The sequence below is a fragment of the Cricetulus griseus genome, chromosome 2 (genome assembly GCF_003668045.3).
Source record: "Cricetulus griseus strain 17A/GY chromosome 2, alternate assembly CriGri-PICRH-1.0, whole genome shotgun sequence".
NCBI classification, from domain to species: domain Eukaryota; kingdom Metazoa; phylum Chordata; class Mammalia; order Rodentia; family Cricetidae; genus Cricetulus; species Cricetulus griseus.
In genome coordinates, this window is record NC_048595.1 from 299,755,176 (window position 1) to 299,764,312 (window position 9,137).

Below are 9,137 nucleotides of genomic sequence, written 5' to 3' on the forward strand. Positions count from 1 at the left end.
TTTGTAAAAAACTTGGTATAGCTCTGTGTATGACCTGTGACTGCTTCTTCAGTTTCTGTGTGTTCATATGTGGTTTGCTTCCACACTAGCTTCTTTTGGTATACAACAAACATATTTGCAAAATATTTGTTTGTTTTTGGAAAATCCAGTAACTATCTAAAATGACCTTGTCCTTGTTTTGTCTAACAACACGTGGAAATATCTGATTCCAAACCCCATTGGGTAACTTACTTTGAAGTGATCGCAAGTCATGTGTTCCATTAGCCAAAAATGTTGAGAGTAGATGAAAACCAAAAAATGGTATATTTGGGAAACTATAATACTTCATTATTATGCCTGGACACTATAAAATGTTGCAGTCTCAACCTGGCATTCAAGAGGTGCATAAGCAATCAGTAATTAAGGACAAATTATATTCTAAGTTTTCTTTCTTTCTGCCTCTAACAAGTGTGCTTATGACTTGACCCTAATGCTGCTCTTCAAATTTAAGGGAGAAACACACACACACACACACACACACACGCACAAACACACACACACGCACGCACGCACGCGCGCGCGCGCAAACATGATCGCCACATGAGTCCTTGGTTCTCTCCTACATTCTTTCCCCTGATGTCCTGCCAGACTTTACTGACATTAAACAAAGTCTTTAGGGTTCAAGAAAGCTTGGCAGGTGCACTAGAAAAATCAGAGGCAACTGTGTAACAGCGTGGAGCATTTATGCCTGGCCTGTAGGGTCTGACAAGCCAAAATGCCCAGATGGAATATTAGTGCCTTTTGGTGTGATCGAGATGCTTCCCTGATGTCACATCTCTAAGTTTTAAATCAATGCCTGGAAGTCGAATCAGAACTTGTGAGGAGAGTCACCAAGGGGAAATGTGGTCATAAGGTTGTAGAAGAGAAGCACCAAGGCCAGAGGGGGGAAAATATAGTAAGATGTTCAAGCAGGAGAAACAAAGAGCTGAGTCATTGGCATTCTAATTGACAATGGCACAGCTGTGACAATTTGCCAGCTGCCTGACCTATGTGATGAAAGGGCTTCTGCTTGTCTTAGAACCCCAGAGTTGCATGGCTCACAGCAACATGCTGCTTATGTTTCCTGCTGGCTTAGGCTCATAAATACCTAAACTCACATATGACATTTTTAATGCTTTGCAATTGCTATTCTGCATTTATATTTATTACAATCCAACATATCCATTAGTGCATCTATCACTGATAACTTTGTCACTGCTTCAAGAATATAGTCCATCATGCTACATCAATTTCCTTTTACAAGCTATTAATGTACTATAATGCAGCTTACAGTATTATATGGATATATTTGATTATAGAGGTGCCAGAGTAAGCCAGACTAAACTGAGAATTGTAAGACGACCTACACTATTAATTTATTTATTGCAAAAAATGAACAGCCCTCCTGCAAAGTGAATGTGTTAACTTAACAGGTATATCTCTTTTACTCTCTCAAATAGACACTAAAAAGAACAATTTTAAGCAATTTATTTTGACTCACTTTGAAACACAGCAGACTTACAATATTTTGTTGACACTTGACATGTTTGTTCTTTTAGCAGACTCATAATCATATTTTAATATTTTTTGCATCCAATTAGCAGTTTTAGTCATAGGCAGTGATGGCATATGAATCAGAAAAAAGGACAAAATATAGGGTAAATAAAAAATATAACACCCAAGTAAATACATCAGATTTTTCAGTTATTATGAGATATTTCTGGATTCTGCAACAAAATTTTGTTAAAAATAAATAGAAACAAAAGTTTCCTCTGTGACCAAAAACCAAGGCTATATAAAAATAAGAAATTGTTATTAGAATTGAGTACACCATTTTATTCTATAGCCAGCTGCCAAATTATTCTTTGTGTCCACTACTCCACAGGCATAAATACATTGGGGCAACCTGAGAAATTTTTTTAACATTTTGGCTATAAGGAAATATACAAGCCATTATAAATCATATTGTAATAATTATAAAGTATAGAGAAAGACCTACTATGTACTTAAAAATACATTGCATAGTATGATAAAATGCAGGACAAAAATTATTTTTAATAATCTAGAGGAATTATTAATAGCTTATATAAGACAGATATACATTTAAATCCCTATAGAGTTACATTGCTAATGTGTGAAATTAGGCTGTCATTTCTTTTTAATTAAAAATTTAATAAACTTCACTATAAAATTTTAACTAGACCTAAAGTCTATATATTTCAATAAACTTCTACGCATTTAGAATAGCCATTCCGAAGTTCTGGAGCTTCACATGTGATTTTATACTTTCATCTATCATTGGATATATTTTTATGCACTTACCCACAGCCCAAACTGAAAATCCATGCATAGTTAGAAATGAAAATGGATATCTTTAAACCCTCTTTTATAACTTGTTTCTGTAGCCTCCTTTCACCCCTTCCCCAATATTTATCCTTTCTTTTTCTCTTTTCTACATGTTATACTGTATATCATCTCTTCAAACTCCAGTTGTTCAAATGTTTAGTAATAAGAGTAGGACCTAATCTAAGGCTGCTGTTAGTTGAGTTTTAATTTGTGGTATGTTCATACCATGATGCATATGCAGGGAGGTTATAAAGCAAACATTAAAACATATAGATCCCCTTTCTCTCCTCTCTCTCTCCCTCCCTTTCTCTCTCTCTCTCTCTCTCTCTCTCTCTCTCTCTCTCTCTCTCTCTCTCTCTCTCTCACACACACACACACACACATACACACACACACACACACACACAGAGAGAGAATATATAACTAAATATGAAAGCTTGACTTGTAGCTTGTTCCCTACTAGCCCTTAAAACTGTGATTAACTTGTTTATGTCAACCTATGTTCTGTCACATGTCTTGTTACCTCTCCTCAGTGCTGTATGTCTGGCTTCCTCTGAGTCTAGTGGCAAATCCTCACCCCAGGTTTTTTCCCCAAGTTCCTCTCTCTCTCTAGAAGTCCTGCCTATCCTCTCCTGTTTAGCTATTGGCTGTTCACCTCTTTTTAAGCCAATCAAAAGATGCCTCAGGCAGGCAAGACACAACTTCACACAGTGTGATCAAATATCTCAAAACAGGTATTAGGGTAAATTTTACATAATTCTTCTAATATCATGTGATGTCCTCTTACTTATTTTATGAAAATATTAATAGTTTGTTTTTTAAAAGACATAATTCACTAAGAAAATTAATACAGTTTTGATAGGGCCCAATAAATGCTGATTCTTTGTGCCGTTTCAATGAAAAATGATCACTTTCATTGTGAAATGTTATAAACATCTTGTCATTGCTGTTGTGCCAACAAATCATGCTAAGTTTGATTATCAACTTGAGTAAGAGAGCTGCACAGGGACAGATAGGCTTCAAAGTCCATTTGACAAATGTCTCCAAAAGTGGTATTTTACAAACTCAGGAATCACAATAGGGAAGAAAGGCTGCTATTTAATAAGGCTGCTAATACCTTGAAGTTGTTTTCTAAACACAGTCCACAGAATGAGGCAGGTTTTAGTGCTGTAGAATATTCCCTTACATTGTGTGAATATATGTTGCTGTAATTGGTTTAATAAAGAAGCTGACTGTCCAAAAGATAGATAGAATAAGGTTAGGCAGGAGACCCAAACTAGGAAAAGGCTGGGAGCAAGAACTGGCAGAATCTGGAGTTGCCAGTCAGATGAAGAGTGAGCAGATGAACATGCTGTGTTAATAAAGATGAGGCAATGTGGCAGAGTGTAAATAAGGAATATGAGTCAACTTAAAATGTAAGAGCTAGTTAGTAATAGGCTTGAGCTATAGACCAAGCTTGTTTATTATTTTTATTTTTTTAATTAGAAAGAAAGTTTTTTACATGTCAATCCCAGGTCCCTGTCCCTCCCCTCCTCTCCTGCTGCCCCCAACTAACATTCTACCTAACCCATACCCTTTCTGCTCCTCAGGGAAGGTGAGGCCTTCCATAGGGGGTTCTAACAGGCTCAGTATGTTTGAGAGTGGCTCTGGGACAGGGAATCTCCATCTACAGTGTATGTCCTGTCCACTTCCTACAGTCACAGGGCTCTGGGACCCTGTGTTGTGAGGATATCTGTCTTGGGAACTATGCTGATTGTTACAGTATTGACAATATAAGTTAAGCAGGAGTAGACAGTAAGCATAACCATCTGAAGGAACTGTAGAGTCTAAGATTGGAAAGGAGGCACTTAGAAAGATAGTTCTCTATAACATCCAAAAGCAATGTAGCTTAATCATCACTAGCTCCATAGGTAAGAACTGAGACCACTGGGTAGGAGGTAAGAGGAGACATATTTCAGCTTACAGCCACAGCTAAAACCCAGCATATCATGATTTACAGCAACAAATGTCACCCTAGGCAAGGATCGAAATTTCTGTTGAATTCTGAAGATAAAATGTACCAAGGCATCTGACTTCACACCAGGATAATGCCCTCAAACTAAACTAAATAAAGAGATCCTGCAGCTGCAGTGTTTCACAGGCTAATCTACGTACTAACTGGACTTTGCCTCACCTGCTACTAAGCAGGATGCCTACCTCCATGCTATCTCAAGCTCCACCTCATCATCACCTTACCTGCATTCCACAGAATATTATCTTCTAGATTCTGCTTTTTCAGTACTTTTTGGTCCTATCCCTTCATAGGAGCATCACATCTCACATTTCAGATTTTGGACACGAGACTCTGGATTTACTCTTCTGTCTCAAATTCTTGCTGTCACTTGAGATCTGTAGTAGCTCTGTGACCACACTTTCCTTCAGCTTCTCTGTTTAACTTCTTCTGTTCTGAGCATTTCTTTAGTGATGTTGTTTTCTTTCATGGGAATATAAAATAAGCGAGGGAGTAAAACTATATTCTTTTATATTACCAATAATGAAGTAAGCCAGTGTAGACTGATCATACTCCTTTATTAAGTAAATAAGGGTGACAACAAATTGATTTTAGTAAGCCATTTACTACTTATTTCCAGTTCCATTTTGCTCTTCTAGAGACTGTCTATCTCTGATGTGAAAACAAATAGATTTAGTTAATTGTTCATACATCAAAATTATGTTATTCTTTAAGAACACCTACAGTGCAGATTCACATTACTGTTTAGTGTTTACAGGTTTATTATAATAGAGACTTATCAATCAGTCTGATGATGAGCAGAAGAAAATGATAAGCTTCAGGATGGGAGAGAGTTGAAGGTCTCCTATTGTTCTTGGTATCTGTTCTCTACCTCAACAACTATGATTCTCAGTGGTGGAAATGACAACTGAGGGAAGCCTCAGTTTACAATGTGTACAGGCTTTCTCTGAGAATTACTGAGTGGTTCAGACAAATCAGTCACCCTTCTGAACAGCAGAAACTGAAGCAGAACCTTTGACATGTGGCTTTCTTTTCTTTTTCTTCTTCTTCTTCTTCTTCTTCTTCTTCTTCTTCTTCTTCTTCTTCTTCTTCTTCTTCTTCTTCTTCTTCTTCTTTCTTCTTCTTTTTTTTTTTGGCCTCTGTAATATATGTGAGTATTAAGGTTTCCTAAATTCCAAACCTAAACTCAGAGAGATAGGAAAAGATTTTAAACTTTGTATCAAGATAAGTGGAACTTCTGAATCAACTTTATAATGAAGTATAACAACTGCTTTTGTTTGCCACATATTTTTAAATTGTAGCTCATGTCCAAAAATCTACTACCCTAAAGTAGTTTGAATAATTTAAAATATATTAGTATATTTTATTAAATTACAAATAATATTTGACAATAGAAAATATATTCCTTTGCAAATATCACACATCAAATTATTCTTATAATTGCCCATGACAGTAAACTCATTAGCTCAAGATTCCTAAGCATCTGCTCTGTGCTGCATACTCCTGATAATTCCAGGACCAATGGAGACCAGGCAAGTATATTTAAACAGGGGTCTAGTATTCATTCATAAAACTTATCAGACATAATTTTTAGAACAATTTCTTTAAAATTTCCATCATTCTGAACTGTGGCTCTGAGGTGGTTTGAAAAAGAATGCGACTCCTTGGTTCTGTCTGACTTTGAACCCTTGGTCCCCAGTTGTTACTTTCATTTGGGAAGACTTAAAAAAGGCAGTACATCAGTGGGGGTGGACTGTGACCTTTCAAAGACTCCAACTGAATAAGGGGGAGCTCATGGACCCCAGACTGATAGCTGAGAAACTAGAATAGCACTGGTACAGACACCCCTGAACATGGGTATCAGTGGAGAGGCCTAGGCAATCCATGGGGCCTCTGGCAGTGGATTGATATTTATCCTTACCATACAAATGGACTTTGGGAGCCCATTCCACATAGAGGGATACTCTTTCAGTATAGACACCCTAGGGAGGGCCTAAGCCCTGTTCCAAAAGATGTGACAGACTTTGAAGATATCCCATGTAAGGCCTCACCCTCCCTGTGGAGAAGAAAGAGGGTGGGATAGGGAGTTGGTGGGAGGCAGGGAAGGAGGGAAGGGAGGGTAAGGGAACTGGGATTTACATGTAAAACAAGCTTGTTTCTTATTTAAATAAAAAAGATAATAAAAAATTTAAAAATTCTGCCTCAAAAAAAAAAAAAAAAGACTCCCAACACTCTGTTTATTCCTTGCTCTTACTCTTCCTTTTTTCAGTTTGAGGTCTGTTTTTTTTGTTTGTTTTTCTTTTGTTTGTTTGTTTGTTTGTTTGGTTGGTTTTTCAAGACAGGGTTTCTCTGTGTATCCTTGGAGCCTATCCTGGCACTTGCTCTGGAGACCAAGCTGGCCTCGAACTCACAGAGCTCCGCCTGCCTCTGCCTCCCGAGTACCGGGGTTAAAGGCATGTGCCACCGACGCCCGGAGAGCCTTCTTTTTTGAAGTTGTTTTGGTTATGGTGTTTTGTCATAGTACTAAAAAGTCACTGATACAGCTTGTATGTAGGCAGAAACCTTTTCTGTCTTGTTCATCAATAAAATAAGTATCAAGCCATTACCTAGTGAATGGTACCAGGTAGGTTAAAATATTTGTTGAATCAATATATAAATAAAAGAACAAATTACTCTCTTAAAGAGCATAATAAGAAGACTTGTAAAAATAAGAATTCACAAAATACTAGCCATCTTACATAGGGTATTCTAGAATTTGAAACAGGCTTAGCCCCAGCTTGACCAGAAGGTGTTGAAACATTAAGCGTTGGGGACCTAGAAATGTTTTGTCATTACTGGAAACATACCTTTAACAGGCAGTGCGGCTCTGGTCCCTCTACTTTACTTCCCAACCATGAAGTGAGCAGACTGGTTATACAGCCCACTGTGTGTCATGACATACTGCTTCACCTAGACCACAAAACAATAGGGTCAACAGGTCACAAATTCATAAAAAAAAAAAGTTTTAAAACTTCATGATCCAAAAGGAATCTTTACCCTTTGATGTCACAGATATTTTGTTATAATATCTGAAAGTTGATGAATACAGGGTGAACATTCATTTATGTGTACTTTGAGGTATCCAGTAAACCACCATGCCTATAGTTGATCAGATTAAGATCCCTGTTCCTAAAATTTATTCTAAAACATTCCTACCCTTCACTTTCTGAAATGTATCAGGAAGTGAAGGGGTGTATAGGAGAGCCAATGCTTAATTTCCACTCATCTTCCACTTTCCTGTGGAGTCTGTGCAGTAATTGTAACCACCTCCCTAGCAACAGGCAGAGAGAGCACTCTTGGAATTGTGTACATGGATGATGGAGCTGAAGGGATTCTGAGCCATGTGTATCAGTGCAGATATTAAGATCAAATGATCCCTGCAGACAGTTCCCCTCACACAGTAAGTATGATATGGTCATTTCCTAATACAGGAGCTGCTGTTGGGAAACCCCTTTTCTGTCACCAATCCTGCTTATGTGTTTACTCTTCAGCAGTGTGAAATTATTTCTCCAGGGTGAGTCATCCCATTTCTGACAGCCACATGCTAGCGTGTACTCTGGTGGCTACCTACAAAATAACAGGTTTTCCGTTTTGCTCTTGTGGTGCTCACAGCACACCCATTGCTTGCGATCAACAGCCTTTGCTACTCTCCCCACTGTTCTCTACTTTATGTCTCTGTCGGTTGTCCTCACACCCTTAGCTCAGCAGTTACGGTGACACTGAGCTTGACTTTGATGACAGTGGGCTTGAAGAGTAGGAAGTCCATAATCATGACCCCCTGCTGTCTTCTGAGGTTACACACAGTTTTTAACCAACAAAATAAGCAGAAGAAGAGATCCTGAACTTGTGATTCTGTAAGTGGTATTTTCTGTAAGACTACATCCAATAACAATTTTGGGAAACATTTCTCTTTACTATGAATTTGAAAGATAGCTAAGAGAGGCAATGGGAGGGAGAAAAACAATTATAATTATGTAATTATAATCCCCCCAAATAAAACAAATGTTTTTAAGAACAATCGATATCTTAGCATCCTGAATATCCTTGAATTGTTTGAAAGGATCTCATTACCTCTGAGTTGCTGATTATCTGCTGCTTTCAGATACATACAGAAAACACACACACACACACACACACACACACACACACACACACACACACACACACACACACGGTATATGCACATATATGAAGAAATACACTGAACAGTTACCAGAAACAATCCAAAATCATGAACTGATACTTCTTTCTCTGGCGATGTCAAATTATAATGGCCATTTAGAAACTGACAACAAATACAATATATAACAGTTACATAATGCAATTTGAAATATCAGCAATACATTCTCAGTGCATCTCTTCCACAGAAGTCAACTATAAACACATTGAACATCTTAGTTCCAGTTTAATTTTGACATCCAATTTAGGATATAACATTATTACATATTGTATCTGTTTTGATGATTTACCATTCTAAAAGAGATAGTTGTTGAATCAAAATGAAACATTGTATAAAATTTGATAAAGGAAAACCACTAAGGCAAAGTTCTCATGGAACCAGATGTAAATCTAGGATCCTGTAAGTAATCTTTAAATCTGTGAAGAATTCACTATTGTGGTTGCTTTACATTTGGCTTAATATACTCATTTTATTTGGAATGAGGTTAAACTATAAATTATGATCATTGCATTTCACAAGTGGTTTATGTAACAATGAAATCAT

The 9,137-nt window shown here is 37.3% G+C and overlaps 1 pseudogene; it reads right to left on the bottom strand.

Annotated features, from left to right (window-relative positions):
• Nucleotides 1-8,186, bottom strand: part of LOC113834196 — a 39,443-nt pseudogene extending 31,257 nt beyond the window's left edge.
• Nucleotides 8,187-9,137: the final 951 nt, after the last annotated feature.